Source organism: Eschrichtius robustus, chromosome 11 (assembly GCF_028021215.1).
Source record: "Eschrichtius robustus isolate mEscRob2 chromosome 11, mEscRob2.pri, whole genome shotgun sequence".
NCBI lineage: Eukaryota > Metazoa > Chordata > Mammalia > Artiodactyla > Eschrichtiidae > Eschrichtius > Eschrichtius robustus.
In genome coordinates this window covers 61,673,002-61,686,139 of record NC_090834.1, presented here as the reverse complement: position 1 = coordinate 61,686,139, position 13,138 = coordinate 61,673,002, and positions in this window count along the sequence as shown.

The window sequence follows — 13,138 nt, the reverse complement described above, 5'->3', positions numbered from 1 at the left end:
AGCTCACACTGGATGTTCATTGTCAATTTACTGCCCTCAAGGACAAGGACCAAGGTGGGCCCATTCATCTCTGTGGCACAGAGCTCAGTTCAGCCTGAAGCTTCTCACAGGGTAAGGCTTCTGTAAATGGTGGTTGAATTAATGAATGAATCAATCAATTAACATGACGTATATAGACGCTATAGATAATCAATTAAAATGACAAGGGAAGTACCTCGATAAAGCTGAAAAAAATTACTGACAATGGAAAAGTGCACGTTAAATAAAATTTAGGGCACAAGTAAATCACAAATGAATCGGCAAGGACTGATTACAGCTACCAAAGCTCCAGCGCAGCAGCAGCAGTGAAGAAAGAGCCTTGACATCCTGGGTTCAAATGCCGCTTCAGCCAGGATTGGGTGTCCTCAAGTTCCCTCCCCTCCTGCACCTATTTCCATATCCGGAAAATGGCTGACCTTGCAGAACCCCCAGGGTAGATAAAAGAGTTAATTAAGGCACCAGATGCTTTACAAGCTATGAAGAGCTGACCAAGGTGAGGGTTGTTAGTGATAAAGGTTAGAAGAGAATTTGGAGGAAAGTTTACACTTAGGAGAATCTTTTACATAAAGCTGCTCATGTTGATAAACTTAACCCCCAAAAAAGCATACCAATTATAGTGCATTGAGTCGTGAACTGCATCTCCCAAAAAAGATATGTCCAAGTCCTAACCCCCATACCTGCATACTTGTGAATGTGGCCTCATTTGGTAGGAAGGTCTTGGCAGTTAAGAAGGCAGGATGAAATCAGTTCTGGATTTAGGTGGACCCTAAACCCAATGAGTGATGTCTTTATAAGAGAAAGGAGAGGAGATCTGAAACACAGAAACACCAAGGGGAAGGTTATGTGAGGACAGAGGCAGAGATTAGGCATGTGGCCCCAAGGAAGGCAGCCACCAGAGGCTAGGAGAAAGGCATGGAGGGATTCTCCTTCAGAGCCTCCAGATGGAACCAGCGCTGCCAACACCTTGATTTCAGACTTCTGGCCTCCACAACTGTAAGAGAATAAATTCTGTTGTTTTAAGCCACCCAGTTTGTAGCAACTTGTTAAGACAGCAGGGAGGAAACTAATACACCAATTAAACTGGAAACCCACATAATCAAGTAATTAGCAAATATCTTAAGTCCCCCAAATAGATTCAGAGGAGCCTATTTCGGGAAATGTTTCTCAGTTTCACTTAATCTATCATCTCTAACAGCAGCTATGGAAAACTGGTGTTAACATCCATTGTCTTTGAATCCGTGCCTTTTCTCTTCTTAATCCTTCTTGCACTCTTAGTTCTTTCCCTGCCTCCTGGGATGGCTCATACTTCAAATCAGTGTGAAGAACTCTGGTGTCATACAAAATGTACAGATATGAGGAGGCCAGACCTGGGTTCATAACCCAGCTCCGTCACTTAGAGGCTATGACATTGGGAAAATCATTTCTCCTTACTGGACCTCAAAGTCCTCAATTGTAAGATGTGGCTAAAATTATCTCCCTATAGGGTGAAATGAGTTAATTCATGGAAAACTCAGTGCCTGACCTAGGACTTTTATAACTTTGTCCAGAGAGCAAGAGAGATCCTTCCTCCCTTCCTTCTTTCTTCCTTCCTTCTTTCTTCCTTCCTTCCTTTCTTTTTCCTTTCCCCTTGTTCCTTCCTTCCTTTTTTTTTTTTTTTTTTTGAGTTATGTATGGATGATGGGGAAGGGGGAGGGAGGGAGCCACCAATTTTCATTTCAACTAGAAGGTGGGTAAGCCTTCCATAAAAAGGGTAAGAACAAAGGGCTTCTATTCCCAGAAGAGCTGAGGTTCCTCCAGCTGGGGTCTGTGGACCCCTGTGGAAGAAGATGGACCATGTTGGATATTTATTCATCATTCATTCAGCTTAAGGTATTGACCCCAGATCCTTTGCTGGTGCTAGGGCCCCAGGGTTAATTGAACATGGCCTTGTCCCCAAGGAGCTCACAGTCTAGGGGAATCTGCTGACAGACAGTTACATCCCAATGTGATCAGTGTCATGGTGGAAGAAAGTGAGGGACTGTGGGAGCCCAGAGGGAACACCTAACCCAGGCCAAGAGGTCAAGTATAAGGATAGTGTTGCCACCTGCAGATTCTTCTCAAGACACTATAAGTTTCATGAGCGCCAGGATGTTTGTCTGTTTTGTTTACTGCTGTATCCCCAACACAGTAACAGTGCCAGGCCCATATTAATCACTCAGTAACATTTTTCAAGTGAATGAATATAAATTAAGTCACATTGCACAGGAACTTGTTCCCCTACAAAGCCCCTCCAACCCCCACTCCCACAGGTATAATGTCCATGCATTTATTCATTCATCAAGCTTTTCCTGAATACCTACCATTTGCCAGATACTATACTGGATTCTGGGTTCTGAGTTGTGAGCCAAAACAAACAAGATTTAATGAACTTCATGGTCTAGGGAAACAAAAAATTCCCTGTGTAAATCCCATGCTCCTTCAACCCTGGCCCAGCTCCCCTGTGCCCTGTGCTGACGTCCCCTTAGCTCAGCCTAAGGTTCCAGGAGACCACCAGATACCATTCAGAAGAGGAGAGATGGGTCGTCTCCCCAGCTCTGTGCTGTGCAGTCACCTGGGCCCCAAGGCAGTCAGGGCTCTTGTAGTTGGAGCTTCAGCAGGCCTCCTTCCAGCTTCTGACTTGGCCTTGCTAACCTATTCCATCAAAGATCACCAGCAAAGCAAGCTCCTTGCATTGCCAGAGAAATAGGCTGCCCTGCACAGACACTCCTGCAATGGCTGCTCAAGGACGGGAATGGGAAGGGGGCAAGACAGGGGTCACTGGCACTCTAGTCATCAAATTCCATTCTGGACTGAGGTCCCTTGGGAAAGTTTACTCACATACACCTCACAAGGCTGTTCTGAGAGTCTAACGTAAATTTCTCTTTAACCCTTAAGCTCTGTACAGAGACAAGTATTTTGCCTTCTGTTTTGTTTTGTTTGCTTACAACTGTATTCTTTTTGCTCTTTATGAAGGAGGAAAGCTCCAGAAAGATTCACAAAAGTCACTTGTGGATGACTGGATGCATGGAGCAGAGTGGCAAGGTCAGGCGAGGAGAAGTTGTCTCAGGATGGAGCAATCTTAGCACTTCTCAGAGAATACACTTTAGTTAAACAAAACAGTGCAGAGAGAGCAGGATGGAGACAGGACAACCTCCAGGAGGGAAAAGCCTGGAAACCAGGACACCCCTCAAAGGCTGGGGCTTGGCCCAAATATGTAGGGCCTGCTACATTAATGAAGTCCAAGAGATGGAAAAGATCTGAGGACAGAATAGCAACCACCTGTGTACCCACCAGTCTGCTCTCATTGTGGTCTTAAGGGGGGTGGTTCTTTTTTTCTCTAATTTTAGAAAGTCTTTATATATTGTGGATGACCATCCTTTGTCCATCAAGACTGATTTCAAAGAGAATGAGAAATCTGTACTCCCAGACCAACTCCATCCTTTCCAGCTCTCATATTTTCTTCTAGGCATTTTGCTTTCTCCTAAACTTCCCTTGAAATACTCCAGTCCTTAAATAGATAAATTAAGGGGAAGAGAAATTTGTCTGCTTCTCACCCAAGACAGTCTGGGAGGCTGTTTTCTGGAAAGGCCATGAAATGATTATGCTGGCAGTGGGCGGGGGGTGGGGTATGTTGAGGGGTGGAGGAAAGAAGGCCAGTGCCTTTGAAGGCAGTGAAAGAGAGGAGATTCCTAGAACCAGGAAGGTCTGGGGCTTGGACACGTGTGTGGCCTGTTCTCTGGAGATGGCATGGTAGACAGAAGTCTATTGGTATCCACTAAGCATGGGAAGGAGACCCCCCAAATATTTTTCTTGCCTAACACCCCAGATCTTTGTAAGGGAAGGAACCCAAATAATGACCAGGACTTAATTTGATTTAAATTGAATAAAATAATGTCATTTCTTACTCCCCTAAGTTTGTGGAGTAAGATTTGTACCCACTACGTAATCAAGAGAAAAAAATAACACTGACAGCAGCTAAATTGCACACAGAGAAATTACTTATTGACTAAAACTTGAAGGAAAAATCAAATAAATCTTCTTGACAAAATGTAGATTGGCAAATGTGTCCCAGGAAAAGTAGACCTGATAGAACATAGAAATAATGACCACAGAAGATACCTTACGATGGCAGAAGCTATAATTATTAAACTGTGATATGGATTTTTTTAATTGACTAACTCATATCATCATTATAAAATTTATACAAAAAATTGTTTTTCAGATGAAGATAATTGTAGCTTAGTTTAAGTGAATATGGATAAGTTGGAAATAGATTTAATAGGCTGTGTAGAAAAATCAAAAGTATTGAACTGACCTAATGGCATTTGTTCTGGGGAATATTATCTCAGACAAAATTAATCAATATGATATAATTCCATCTAAAAATCTGCATTTATAAACACAAGACAAAAACATCCTTAGGGTCCAAACAGTGGGCCAAATTCCTGACCTCTCTGCTGAAGCTCCTAGAGAGAAAATAGAAATGGAGATAGGACTTGGCTGGTCTGCATTTTATCAAGATTTCTGTGATTCTTCCAACAACTTTTCATCAATAAAACATCTCACTGTATGGGATTTCACTGTTGTTTTATTTTTTCTACTGATTGTGTAGTGGCCAGTGTCCATAGTGAAGGCCCCTGCCTTGGGGCCCATTACTTAACATTCTCATGGTCCATCTATTGCTCCATCTGTCCACTCAGCAGTTATTCACCAAACACCTACTCTGTGCCAGGCCCTGGCAGAGGAATCAGACCAAGCCCTCAAATGATGACAGTTTTACCTTTTTTCCCCCCTAATCTGATAAGTTTTCTTGTTATTTTATTGGGAGAATCTCTACTACAATGTTGAATAGAAATTGTGATAGTGGGCACCCTGTTCTCATCCCCATCTCAGGGGGAAAGATTTTTATATTTCCCCAAAAAGCATGATGTTTGCTGTAGGTTGTTTGTGCCTACTCTTTATCAGATAAAGGAAGTTCCCTTCCATTCTTAGTTTGAAAAGGATTTTATCATAAATGGGCAGTGACTTTTATCAAGTGTTATTTTTCTACATCTCTTGAGATGATCTGCGATTTTTTTAACTTTATTCTGTTAATGGGGTGAATTATGTTAATTTTCAAATGTCAAACCAACCTTGTATTCCTGGAATAAACAAAATTTCGTTGTGTAATATCTTTTCTTTAATATATAAATTTATTTATTTATTTATTTTTGGCTGCGTTGGGTCTTTGTTGCTTCACTCGGGCTTTCTCTAGTTGAGGCGAGCAGGGGCTTCTCGTTGCAGAGCACAGGCTCTAGGCGAGCGGGCTTCAGTAGTTGTGGCATGCAGGCTCAGTAGTTGTGGCTCTTGGGCTTAGTTGCTCCACGCATGTGGGATCTTCCCAGACCAGGGAATGAATCCGTGTTCTCTGCATTGGCAGGCAGATTCTTAACCACTGTGCCACCAGGGAAGTCCCATATTATCTTATTTATAGATCTTGGTTTAGTTTTGCTGATATTTTGTTTAGAATTTTTGCATCTCCGTTTGACCTGTAATTTTCCTTCCTCACAATGTTCTTGTTAGGTTTGTGTACCTAGGTAGTGCTGATCACATAAAATATGTTGAAAAGTACTTCCACTTTTTCTATTCTCTGGAAATATCTGGACCTGGAGTTTTCTTTGTGGGAAGATTTTTTTTTTAATTCAATTTCTTTATTAGAAACAGGACTGCTCAATTTTCCTATTTCTTCTTGTGTCAATTTTAGTAGGCTTTGTTTTTCTAGGAATTTATCCATTTCGTCTGAATTTTCAAGTTTGTTGGGATATAGTTATTCATAATATCTTTGCTGCGCGGCTTGTGGGATCTTAGTTCTCTGACCAGGGATTGAACCCGGGCACTCAGCAGTGAAAGCGCAGAGTCCTAACCACTGGACCACTAGGGAATTCCCCTCTTGTTATCTTTTTGATGAATGTAGAATTGGTAATGATGACACACTCTTTTCATTTCTAAAGTGATAGTTGGGTATCCTCTATTTTTCATTCATCAGTCTTGACAGAAATATATCAGTTTTAGGAGTCTTATCAGAGAACTAACATTTGGTTCTTTTGATGCTCTCTTTCATGTTTTCTATTTTATTAACTCTTCTATCATCTTTATTATTTTCTTCCTACTTTATTTGGATTTAATTTCTGGGTGCTTTTCCTACCTATTTGAGGTAGATATATATATAATTAATTTTCGGCTATATTTTTCTTTCCACTACATACATTTAAAACATAAATTTCACTTTAAGTACTGCTTTGGCTGCATTCCACAAGTTTTTAAATATTTTGTAATTTCTATTGTGGTTTATTTGCTGACCTATAGATTATTTGGTAGTATACTGTTCAATTTCCAAACATTTTGGGATTTTCTAGTTTTCTTTTCCTTTTTTTTTAATTAAAAAAGTTTTTTATTACTACCGTAATCCAACTCTGATCATGGAGCATACTTTACATGATTTCAGTTCTTTGAAATTTGGTAAACTTATGTAATGGCCTAGCGTATCAATAAATATTCCATATACACTTGAAAGGAATTTGTATTCTATAGTTATTGGATCCAGTGTTCTCTATGTATGTCAATTAGGTCAAAATTTTTAAACATCTTATTCAAATCTTCTTTATCCTTATTGATTTTTCAATTTGCATATTCTAACAGTTACTGAGAGAGTTGTGTGAAAATCTACCATATTTATGGATTTGTCATTTCTCCTTGAGAAAGAGGTCCTGTCCTAGAGGCTCTCACAGTTGGGTGTGAGGGCTGATGTATAACTAGACAATAATTGTGAGTATATATTTAGACATTCTAGCAGAAAGAAACCCAGGAAACACCAAATGTTTTGGCCACTCTGAACTCCTAGTTTCCTGAATGCAGATTTTATTTTTTCATATAAGACCTTTGTCTATACCATGTGTCACAAATTCAAATGCCTACATTTGAAAGAGACAGAGATGATATAAGATGAAAGAAGGCTTTAGACTCCTAAACTTGTACAAATAAGAAATTGGCTGAAAAAAACTACTTAGCTACAAAAACAGGCTAACTTTCATGGAAAAAAAAAAAAAAAAGATGATTCAGAGACCCACAGTGTATTATCAGGTTGGGTCTGAATCATGGAACTTCTTGATTTCAGAATCAATGTGCCTTGCTTGATTTCAGAATTGCTATGGAGCAGTGACTCCTTTGTGCCTCCTATTTCCTCCCTTTTTGAGTAGGAGAGTCCATAGCAGTTGTTCTAGACCTGTCCCATCATTGTATGTTGGGTGGGTAGAGAGCAGATAAGTTGTCTCTCTCTTGCTAGTGTTTGAATAAAGCAGAACTGTACTTGATAAGAATACTTAAGGAATTACTCCCAAGGAGCCTCATTTGCAGCTGAACTTGACTAAAATAACAAAATTCTGGATTTCACGTTGATGCTGTAATGGGATGAGTCTTTTGAGGGAGTTGGAGGAGGATGAGAGTATGTTACATGTAGGAGAGCTATAAATCACTGGGGTTAAGGGGAATTCTCAGGCGGTCCGGTGGTTAAGACTCCGTGCTTTCACTGCCAAGGGCCCGGGTTCAATCCCTGGCTGGGGACCTAAGAGCCCACAAGCTGCATGGTGTGGCCAAAAATAAACAAATAAATAAATAAATAAATCACTGGAGTTAAGAAGGCAGATTACATAAACCAGCCTCCAAGATGGCCTCCAATAATCCTTACCTCCAGGTATTCACATCCCTGCAGAGTATGACTTCTGAGACTAAAAAAAAGCTTTGTGGCTTCTGTCTCACTTTTTCTTGGATCACTTGCTCTGGCAGAAGCCAGCTGCTGTATCATGAGAGCAGATCCACATTATGAGGAAATGAGACCTCCCACCAACACCCAAGCTTCTTGTTAAGCTTCAGATGCTACAGCCCTGTCTGATGTCTTGACTGCAACCTCATGAGAACCTTGAGCCAGAATCACCTAGTTAAGCCACTTCCAAATTCTTGACCACAGAAAATACATGAGACAATAAATCTCTACTGTTTTAAGCCACTAAGTTTTGGGGTAATTTCTTATGAAGAAATAGGTAATTTATACTCCTACTTGGACTGCTTACCTTGAACTGTTAAAGATGATCTGTTTAGGGCTTCCCTGGTGGTGCAGTGCTTGAGAATCTGCCTGCCAATGCAGGGGACACGGGTTCAAGCCCTGGTCTGGGAAGATCCCACGTGCCGCGGAGCAACTGGGCCCGTGAGCCACAAGTACTGAGCCTGCGCGTTTGGAGCCTGTGCTCCGCAACAAGAGAGGCCGCGACAGTGAGAGGCCCGCGCACCGCAATGAAGAGTGGCCCCCACTCGCCGCAACTAGAGAAAGCCCACGCACAGAAACGAAGACCCAACACAGCCAAAAATAAATAAATAAATAAAGTGTAAAAATTTTTTAAAAAAAGATGATCTGTTTATGTCCCATAGGATCACTGTTACAGCAGTTGAACTTATATCACCACTAATACAAAGCTGTTCCTCTGACTGAGACCTTCCTTGAGCACCACCACACTCCCTGCCCTGTCACCTGGCTATCTCCCATTCATCCTCCAGGTCTTACCTCAGCTGTCTCCATCTCTAAGAAGCTTCCTGTTCCCAGGGACAGAGAGCCCCTGCGTTTTCCTCTGCAGTAGCACTGGTCACTCTGAGCAGTGACCAACTATGTCCACATCTGCCTTCTGTAGCAGATGATGATCTCCTTGAAGGTGGAACCCCAGGAACAGAGCCAGACAAGGGACAGGTAAGGAGAGTCAGTGAGTGTTTACTGAATGATTGAATGAGTTAGGAAACAGCTTCTCATCCCTGAAGGCCTTGGTGAATTTGGAGCGTCTCCGTGGAATGAAACTTCTGTACCCATGGGATCTTCAGTGACCTTAGTGAGGACTCAAAGGACCCTTAGAGAACCCCTTTCTTAGGCCCACAACCAACTCAGAAGACAGACACCTCTCAAGGAGACCTTCAGGAACATTTTTGGGATTCACAATTGTAAGCAACAAAAACATGACAAAAATTTCTGGCCCTTAAGAGAAGAAATTTATCTAAAAATATGGGAATAAGCACATGAAAAGATGCTCAACATCATTAGCCATTAGAGAAATGCAAGTCAAAACCACAATGAGATACTCATTAAACTCACTAAGATGGCTAATAAGTAAAAAGACGGATAACAACAAGTGTTGGCAAGGATATGAAGAAATTGGAAACCCCATACATTGTTGGTAGGAATGAAAATGGTGTAGCTGCTTTGGAAAACAATCAGGCAGGTCTTCATAAAATTAAACATAGAGTTACCATATGACCCAACAATTTCACTCCTAGGTATATACCCAAGAGAAATTAAAACATATGTCCACGCAAAAATGTGTACATGAATATTCAGAGTGCTATTCATAATAGCCAAAGAGTGGAAACAACCCAAATGCCCATCAACTAATGAATAAATAAACAAAATGTGATATATCCATACAATGGAATGTTATTTGGAATAAAAAGTAATGGAGTAGTGATACAACATGCCACAACATGGATGCACCTTGAAAATATTATGCTATGTGAGAGAAACTAGTCACAAAATACTATACATTGTATAATAACACTTATATTGAGGCAGGAGATAGATGGGCCCCAGGCTGAGCAGCTGGAATCTGTCCCCTGTGGACAGATACTCCAAGATAAAGATAATGGCAGGAGCAAGGAGGAGCTGAGTCCTGCTCAGATAAGAGATAAAGAGACCACGTATTTCTCATTCTTGAGGTCAAGGAGATCTCCCTGACTACACATGTTCAGAAAGCCTCCTTGGGGGTCAAAAAGGGAGGGGGCACAACCCCATAATAGGTGGTATCAAGCTTCCCATAGGCCTCTGCACTGAAATTCATCTTGGCTAAGAGATGTGCACATGCACAGGGGAGGACCCTGAGTTAAACCAAATGTGGACTCAGAGCCAGGCAAAGTAAGATGATTGGCCAGAGGAAACCCAGAAGAACTGCCCCATATAAATGATTTAAACAACCACAAAGATGTGACTCTCTCTCTCTCAGCCCACCCATGTGTGTCTATCCACATGTACCTTTTTTTTCCTTCTAATAAACACTTTACTTGTTTCACTACTTTCCATCTCTTTGTTGAAATTCACTTCTCCAAAGCAGACAAGCCAGGGCCTTGTCACTAGCCACTGGCCCTTGTGGTCTAGTGGTTACGATTCAGCACTTGCTCTGCCGTGGCCTGGCTTCAGTCTCTGGTCAGGGAACTCCAATCTTGCTTCAAGCCACTGCAGGCTGAGGCCACCCAAGATCAATATGAAATGTCCAGAGTAAGTAAATCCATAAATACAGACAGTGGATTAGTTGTTGCCTAGGGATGAGAGGTTGTAGTCGAATTGTCCCCCACAGAGATATGTTAAAGTTTTAACCCCTGGTACAGGAAGTCCCCTACCTACAAACCTTCAAGTTGCGAACTTTCAAAGATGCAAACGTGCCCCTGTAGGCCAGCTGTTGTACTGTACTACTGTACTTTTCAAGGTACTGTACTGTAAGATTAAAAATGTTTTATTTTTTGTGTTTGTTTGTTTTTTATGTACTATTTGTGTGGAAAGTATTATAAACCTATTACAGTACAGTACTATATAGCCGATTGTGTTAGCTGGGTACCTAGGCTAACTTTGTTGGACTTATGAACAAATTGGACTTACGAATGCGCTCTCGGAACGGAACTCATTCGTATGTAGGGGACTTACTGTACCTGTGAATGTGACCTTATTTGGAAACAGGGTCTTTGCAGATATAATTAAGATGTAAATTAAGATAAGGTCACACTAGAGTAGGGTGGGTTCTTAATCTATTATGACTGATGTCTTTATAAGAAGAGAATAGACACACAAAGAGACACACAGAGAAAGAATGCCATGTGAAAACACAAGACACAGGGAGAATGTCATGTGACAATGGAGGCAGCAGTTGGAGCGATGCACCTACAAGCCAAGGAACACCAAGGATCACCGACAACATGAGAAACTATGAGAAAAGCATGAAACAGACGCTCACCTAGAGCCTGCAGAGAGCACGTGCTACTGCCAGTACCTTGATTTGGACTCCTAGCGTCCAGAACTGTGAGAGAATAAATTTCTGGTGCTTTAAGCCACCCAGTTTATGGTACTTTGTTATGGCAGCCTTAGCAAACTAATACAGGGGACTAGGGGGAAATGATGAGGGACTGCTAAAGAATCCAGGCTTTCTTTTTGGGGTGGTGAAAGTTCTAAAATTGATTGTGGTGGTGGCTGAACAACTCTGTGAATATACTGAAAAGCATTGAATCGTTTATTGAGACATATCTCAATAAACCTGTTATAGTCAAAAAACAAAAAATGCTATCAGGGAGCTCACAGAATCACCAAGAGGCCTACGGAACCAGGTATGGAGGCAGAAATATCACCCCAAATCATATAACACTGGTCTGGGGAGAACCCCACAGTTGCTTTCTCAAACGCTAGCCACTACAGACTTTTTTAAATGATTATTAAATGAAGCAGGTCCTTTTTTAAAAAATATCAACTTAATGTATAATTCACATACAATAAACTGCACCCATTTAAAAGATGTAGTTTGGGCTTCCCCGGTGGTGCAGTGGTTAAGAATCCGCCTGCCAAGGCAGGGGACATGGGTTTGAGCCCTGGTCAGGGAAGATCCCACATGTTGCAGAGTGGCTAAGCCCATGCGCCACAACTACTGAGCCTGCGCTCTAGAGCCCGCGAGCCACAGCTACTGAGCCCACGTGCTGCAACTACTGAAGCCCATGCGCCTAGAGCCGGTCCTCCACAACAAGAGAAGCCACCGCAATAAGAAGCCCGCGCACCGCTACGAAGAGTAGCCCCCGCTCGCCTTGAAAGCCTGCACACAGCAACGAACACCCAACAAAGGCAAAAATAAATAAATAAATAAATTTATTTTAAAAAATAAATAAAAATAAAATGAAATATGTAGTTTGATGAACTTTGACAAATGCATATATCCTGTGTAACCATTGCCGTAATCAAGATACAAAATATTTCCATCACTGCCCAAAGTTTCCTTGCACCCCTTTACAGGGAATTCCTCCTCCATCTCTAGCCTCGGGCCACTACCTGATCTGCATCCTGTCTGCTTCCTGAGCCTGGTTCTCCAGCTTTCCCATCAATTCTATGAACTACCTAACACCCTTCCAACAAATTCCCTTCCTTTAAGTGAGCTGGGAATGGTGTCTGTGTTCATAACCAAGCATCCTGACTGATAAAACAGGGAGAGAGCAAGTTAGGAGGAAGCAGGAGAAAAGTAGCTCAGAAAAAGCATATCCACTCTGAATCCACTTGTACAAAGTTCAAAAACAGAAGAAAACAACTGATATAAATGTATTATATATTATGTAATATTATATATATTGTATTATAAATAATATAATTTAGAGATACATCCCTATTCGGTAAAACCATGAAGAAAACAAAAGGCATGATTGTGATAGTCTGGATTATGGTTTAGCAAATGTTCACTGTACTTCCCCACCTCACTGAGGTTGGGTTTAGCCATGTGACTTGCTTTGGCCAGTGGGCTGTTAGTAGATATGACATGAGGAGTGCCTTGTGCTTGTGCCATTGGATGTGGCTCTCATGCTTCAATGAGCTGCCAAAAGAAGTATAGGCCCCAGGTAGACTCTGATCCAAGTAAGATGAGACACGTAGAGCAGACTGGATCCAAATCCAGCTGACCCACAACCTGAAGCAGAACCACCCAGCCTAGATTAGTGCAAAGAAGTTAACCTGTGGACCATGAGAGTGAGACAAATGCTCATTGAATTTTGAGGCAATACTTGGCATTTTGTGGCAACAGTCGACCAATATAAGCAAATTCAGGAAGGGAGAGGAAGGGATGTGATCAGGGCTTTAAGGTATTAGTGATGCTTTAGTTTTCAAGCCAAGTGTTCATTACATCGTTATTCTTTAAACCATATACATCCATTATACATAACCTGGGGTTTTTTTTTACAGTAAAAAAAAAAAAAATAGTGAGCGACAAGTTCAGGG